Consider the following 7,098-nt stretch of genomic DNA (forward strand, 5'->3'; position numbering starts at 1 on the left):
TCATTAGGATAATGAGATCCTACGCGACACTATGGCCTGGCAAACAGTCCAAGCTAGTTTACAATGTCTTCAACAGAAGAATGCTCCTTGAACCATACTGCCGTACCTGCCAGTAAGTGAGATGGGGACATGCTGACTGCAGGTTCTAAGCCTGAGAAGGAAAAATATATGTAAACTACTTCATGTTCCCAGGGCTATCAAGTATCTTGACTTTTTAGCCAACAGCACTTGGGTGTTTTGAGTTCTTCTCATATACTACCCAGTACAGGATGGCTCACAAGTTAACTTTCTGAATCGCCTTAGTAAGATGCTGGTTCTGCACACAGTTGTATCAGCCAAATATTTTAAAAGAACATCTTTCACAGGTAGTGACTTCATTCGTAAAAGATTCTGGTTCATAAGCAAGCATGCACTTTTCACATGTTTCCAACCATCCTCTCCATTCAAAAATGTACAAGGACATTGTTTTGTAGACCTCCTATGGTTAGGTATGTGTTTTTTTAGCATGTCTCTCTCTTTTAAGACTTTAAGGTCAACGTCTATACATTACTGAACCCAAATCTCACAATTTCAATTTCAAATAAGGAAGTCAGGAATAAGGCTAAGAACTTAATTTAGTGGTGAGTGAGTCAGCCATCAAGCAGCTAGTGTGGAGGATGCGCCATTACAACCCAGCCCTAAACGATCCCCTTTGATTTCTTGCTTCTTAGTTCATCAAAAGGTTTCTACCTCACACCTCTCCTTGGGAAAAATGCAACAGATGTGGCAGACATGTTTAGGTTGAAGCGATCCTGTGCCATGATAATGAGGCAGCACCATTGCCTATTCCCCATTTCAGTAACCTTCAGAAAGCACAAATCTGGACTCCTAGAAACACCTTATCGTATTGTCTTGAGGATGCAGCACATAACTGCCCCAGCGAAGGCAGAAGAATGAAACAAAACCAGAAATGTATTAACTTCCTGACCTGAAAAAGGCTGGCTGCTAGTTGAAACCCCCTTAAGACGGACAAAACTCTGTGGTCAATGAACATTAGAGGATGATACAAAGCAACTACGAGGGCAAAAGGTGATATCAATACCAACCACATCAATGAAGCAACTAATCCAACAGTGGAAATCCTCAACATCTATCACTAAATAATGCTATCTGTGGTCCTATAATCATTCCAAGTATCACCCAATAATTTCTGTCAGCACCCAGTCTTGGTGCTCTTGTAGGCAGCCTGGCAACCAACAGGAAGACCCTCTGGGGATCACTCTCAGCCCTGAATTTCAACCAGGCCTCGAACATTGAACCTGCAGCATAAGGTGTGGCCTTAGATTTGTTGGGTCCCCTATTTGAGGGGGGCAGAGTAAATATCCCACCTTGAGAATGCTCCGTCAGGCATCTCAGAGCTCCTTGTCCAATGTCAAGCAGGAACTTTCAAGTAAGCGCTTAGTCCGGGGAAGAGGGCTTTAGCCCCAGGGTTTATCCCTTTTGAAGACTGGAGAAGAAATGGGATTTCCAGAAAAGTCTTGAGGCACGAGCCTTTTTAGGCTGGGGCATTTTTAAGAAAAACCCATTGGTAAAAACGATTGCTCTGTGAGTGTCGCTTTGCAAGTGCTTGTTAGATTAATGCTGGTGAAGAAGTACGTCAAAGCCTCTAAACTATAAGACGTTAGTGGTTGCATCAATAAAAGAAAGACTGGTTCTAGAGTTCCTGATTTAAAAGACACGTTAGAAATTTAGAGAGAAGTGCTCGGACATTCAGAACTCAACCTGACACATGAGAAGAGCTTCATTGGGTGGCATAAAGATGTGCTCTCGCCCCCTTTTTGAAAGAAAGAGTGAATCCATGTACCAGGTTAACTTGAAATCTTTCTCAGAAAAAGATTTTGAACTATGGAAATGTAATGTGATTTGAAACTATAGGAGAAATTCACAGTTAGCCCAAGTGGAGCCTCACAAGTGATTAATGACATATGGGATGGCAACTGAATTTTATTTAGTTACGCTTCCTGGCTTATAACATCCACTCCACACATCTTCTCAGCAACTCAGTCTTTTTGCAATGTATCCCTAGCCTATAATTGCCTGCAAATACTGGCTACTGGTGCTCACACAGTGTAGGGTGGTCAATATTGACTTGTAGTGTACATTAGTGACATCTGGTTACTATTCTGCATCTTCTGCAAAACTAGGTCATGTAGGAGTTTCTGGCCACCGTATTCATTGCTTCTTACATGTTTACATAATTCAGACCATACAACTAGTTTTGCAACCTCACGTTCTGCGGAGAGACTCCAATTCCTGAAGCTGAATCTTACTGCCGGATGGATCCCTCCTGTACCCCTGAAATCACAGACTGGAGTTCATCACAACTTCAAGACCATGTTCATGAACGTCATTTCACCAAAATGCTAGGGGTAGTGGAAGTGACATCACATGCCCTTTGACCTTCAATTTCACCTACACACACAGACACACCTACACGCATTCTTACACATACATACATTTATACTTACACACATACTCTCTCTCACATAAAAACACTCACCCACAAGCACGCACGCAACATACACTAGCTGCCAGGAAAGGCTGTGTTCCAGATAATTGTACTCCATTTTTTGTTACACTAACAGTGAATAATGAAACATTATTCACCATTAGTGTTATAAAAATTTTGAGAGAAAACAGAGTGAAGCCCCGACTGTTGGAAATGGCCCTTCTGCAGGGTTATCCCCAGACTTTTTGCCTTCCTCCTTCTCTTTTTCTGACCTCATTTTTGCTGCTTTTTAGACTCTGCGCACTTTACCACGGCTAACCAGTGCTAAAGTGCATATGCTCTCTCCCTTTAAACATGGTAACATTGGATCATACCCAATTGGACTATTTAATTTACTTATAAGTCCCTAGTAATGTGCACTGTATGTGCTTAGGGCCTGTAGATTAAATGCTACTAGTGGGCCTGCAGCACTGGTTGTGCCACCCACTTAAGTAGCCCCTTTACCTTGTGTCAGGCCTGCCATTGCAAGGCCTGTGTGTGCAGTTTCACTGTCACCTCGACTTGACATTTATAAGTACTTGCCAAGCCTAAAACTCCCCTTTTTCTACACATAAGTCACCTCTAATGTGTGCCCTAGGTAACCCCTAGAGCAGGCTGCTGTGTGGGTAAAAGGCAGGACATGTACCTGTAGTTTACATGTCCTGGTAGGGTAAAACTCATACATTCGTTTTTACACTACTGTGAGGCCTGCTCCCTTCATAGGCTAACATTGGGGCTGCCCTCATACATTATTGAAGTGGTAGCTGTTGATCTGAAAGGAGTAGGAAAGTCATATTTAGTATGGCCAGAATGGTAATACAATATCCTGCTGACTGGTGAAGTTGGATTTAATATTACTATTCTAGAAATGCCACTTTTAGAAAGTGAGCATTTCTTTGCACTTAAATCTTTCTGTGCCTTACAATCCATTTCTGGCTCGGTTTAGTTGACAGCTCCTTGTGCATTCACTCAGACACACCCCAAACACAGGGTACTCAGCCTCACTTGCATACATCTGCATTTTGAATGGGTCTTCCTGGGCTGGGAGGGTGGAGGGCTTGCTCTCACACAAAGGACTGCCACACCCCCTACTGGGACCCTGGCAGACAGGATTGAACTGAAAGGGGACCTGGTGCACTTCTAAGCCACTCTTTGAAGTCACCCCCACTTCAAAGGCACATTTGGGTATAAAACAGGGCCTCTGCCCTACCACCTCAGACACTTGCTGGAGAAGAAACCTGAACCAGAACCTGCATCCTGCCAAGAAGAACTTCCTTGCTGCCCAAAGGACTCACCTGACTGCTTTCTACAGAGGACTGCTGCCTTGCTGTTGCCCTGCTGCCTTGCTGAACTCTTGCCTTGCTGCAGAAGTGCTCTCCAAGGGCTTGGATAGAGCTTGCCTCCTGTTCCCTGAAGTCTCAGGACCAAAAAGACGTATTTCTTTCAACTGGACTCCTTGTGGCGCGAAAAGTTTGACACACAGCTTGCTCCGCGGTGAAAAATTCACTGCACGCTGACCCGGGACGATGCCGCCTGACTTCGCAAGGAAAAGATCGACGTGGCACCTGCGGTGCGACCAGAACTTCGACGCACAGCCCGTCTGGACAACACCGCCCGACTTCCAGAGAGGAAATCGACGCAGCGCCTGCCGTGAGGGAGAAAATTCCACGCACAGCCCACCGGAACGACGCGCAGCCTGACAACAAGCCGAGGATTCCACGCACAGACCTCGGGGCATCTGAAAACCCCGCGACCCACAGAGGAGACTGTCCAGGTGCCGGAAATCGACGCAGCGTCTTCCCCGCATGAAAAATAACGACACAAGTCCGTGTGTGAAGGGGCGAAACCGACGCACACACCATTTTCCACGCATTTCCTCCTCTGCGGCCCTCTGCAGAGATTTTTCACTCCAAACCAGGTACTTTGTGCTTGAAAGAGACTTTGTTTGCTTTTTGAAGACTTAAGACACTTCATGTCACTTTTCAGTGATATCTCTACAATTTCTTATTGCATCTTTTATCGTTTTGATCTGCAGATATCCAGATAAATATTATATATTTTTCTAAACACTGTGTGGTATATTTTTGTGGTGCTATATAGTGTTATTGTATGATTTACTGCACAAATACTTTACACATTGCCTTCTAAGTTAAGCCTGACTGCTCAGTGCCAAGCTACCAGAGGGTGGGCACAGGATAATTTGGATTGTGTGTGACTTACCCTGACTAGAGTGAGGGTCCTTGCTTGGACATGGGGTAACCTGACTGCCAACCAAAGACCCCATTTCTAACACCGACCAATGTCCATAGGGACGAGCTGCCACTATGTTCCTGGTACTGATTGTGCCACCTCTGAGGCCAGGAGTCACTCAGACAGTGCCAGAGGTCACTAAGGGCAAACCAGAGGTCGCAGCTGTGACCCCAGGCAACCTCTAAATGACATTTGTGGGAAGTTAGGATTTTAGACCCTGGGGGACAACGCTTCTGCTGAAAGATTCCTGTTAATATTCCCTAAAAATGTGCACAAGTGATAGATGGGTGAATTAGTCACAAAATGTAAGCTACTTTCAGGTCACAGCTTCTAAAGAAGGATCTGGACAGCAATGATGAGTACTTGGCCAAGGATTGTTTACCAATTGTTGGACCTGACCCTTTTTACAGGGCCATCCTCAAATTTTTTGCCTCCTTCCTCCAATTGTTTTCTGACCAGTTTTTATTGGCTTTAGGACTCTGGGCACTTTACCACTGCTAACCAGTGCTAAAGTGCATATGCTCTCTGCCTAAATTGTATTGGTGATTGGTTTATCCATGATTGGCAGATTTGATTTACTAGTGAGTCTCTAGTAAAGTGCACCAGAGGTGTCCAGGGCCTGTAAATCAAATGCTACTAGCTGGCCTGTAGCACTGATTGTGCCACCCACGTGAGTAGCCCTGTAAACATGCCTCAGACCTGCCGCTGCAGTGTCTGTGTGTACAGTCTTGCACTGCCAATGCGACCTGGCAAGTATACCCACCTGCCAGCCCAAACCTTCCCTTTTACTACATTTAAGGCACCCCTAAGGTAGGCCCTAGGTAGCCCCATAGCAGGGTGCAGTGTATTTAAAAGATAGGACATGTACTGGTATGTTTAACATGTCCTGATAGTAAAATACTGCTGAATTCGGTTTTCATTATTGCAAGGCCTATCTCTCCCATAGGTTAACATGGGAACTGCCTTTAAATACCTTTTAAGTGCAGTTTCCCATTGGGAGCAGATGGAGATATGGAGTTTGGGGTCTCTGAACTCACAATTTAAAAATACATCTTTTGGTAGAGTTGGTTTTTAGATTATCTGTTTGAAAATGCCACTTTTAGAAAGTCTGCATTTTTTTGCTTAACCATTCTGTGCCTCTGCCTGCTTGTGGAATCCACGTCTGGGTCAGACTGACAGTTGGGCTGGTTGTGAATTCCCTCTAGACAGTGACACAAAGAGGGCTGAGGTGTGTCCTACATTTCCTGATGAGTCTCCTGGGCTAGTGTGAGAAGGGAGGAGCTGACACTTACACCTGAAAGGGCTGTGCCTGTCCTCACACAGTGTAGGCTCCAACCCCCTGGTGTGTGTCTGGGGACAGGCCTGGGCAAAGCAGGATCTTGCTAACAACAGAGACTTTCTTTTGAAGTTTGCCTACTTCAAAGGCAGAAATGAGCATAAGTAGTGGACCAAAAACCCCAGACTTTAAGAACACTTCTGGATCAAGAGGAACCTCTGCCAAGGAGAAGAGCTGGAGGCGGAGTTCTGCCCCTTTGCTGTGTGTGCTTTGCTGAGCTGGCCTAAGGTTGCTGCTTCTTCCTTAAAGAGGACAAAGACTGAACTTTGCTGTGTATCCTGCATGTGAATTTTCTCCAAGGACTTGGCCTTGCCAAGTGGTGCCACATGCAGTACCTGGGCCCCTGGAAGGAGAAGCTGGCAGAACCAGAGTGAAAATCCATGCACCGGAGCCAAGCAGCAGAAAAATTGATGCAACGGCTGCACTGTGGCTGAAAAATCGGCACAGTGCCAGTGAAATTGATGTATTTGCCAGCTCAGCGCAGATTCATCACTGCCGTGCGTCCAGATTTTCCACGCATCATGCCTAGGCGTCAAAATCTTCAACATCACCACACAGACTCAAGGCTGCTGGTCTGGAAACCAATGTATAGCTTCCCCAGCGGATAAAGAATTGACACACTGCCTCATGTGAGACATTATTTTTCATGCGTCCCAGGTACTTTGTGCTAAATCAACACATTGATTGATTTCTATGGAATAAGACTCTTTACTTTAAAAATGTATTCAATTCATGTTTGATTTAGATAAATATTGACTGTTTTTCTAAACTGGTGTGGAGTTCTTTTGTGGTGTTTTCACTGTGTTACTCTGTGTGTTGGTACAAAAGCTTTACACATTGCCTCTGGGATAAGCCTGACTGCTTGTGCCAAGCTTCCAAGGACACCATCTTTCTCTTGCTGTTTGACTGAGGCAGAATAGGATATAAGTAAGACCGACACTATCATTACATTGGCTGCCTCTTCGCATTGTCTCACAAATAGCAC

This window comes from Pleurodeles waltl, chromosome 5 (genome assembly GCF_031143425.1).
Source record: "Pleurodeles waltl isolate 20211129_DDA chromosome 5, aPleWal1.hap1.20221129, whole genome shotgun sequence".
Lineage (NCBI taxonomy): Eukaryota > Metazoa > Chordata > Amphibia > Caudata > Salamandridae > Pleurodeles > Pleurodeles waltl.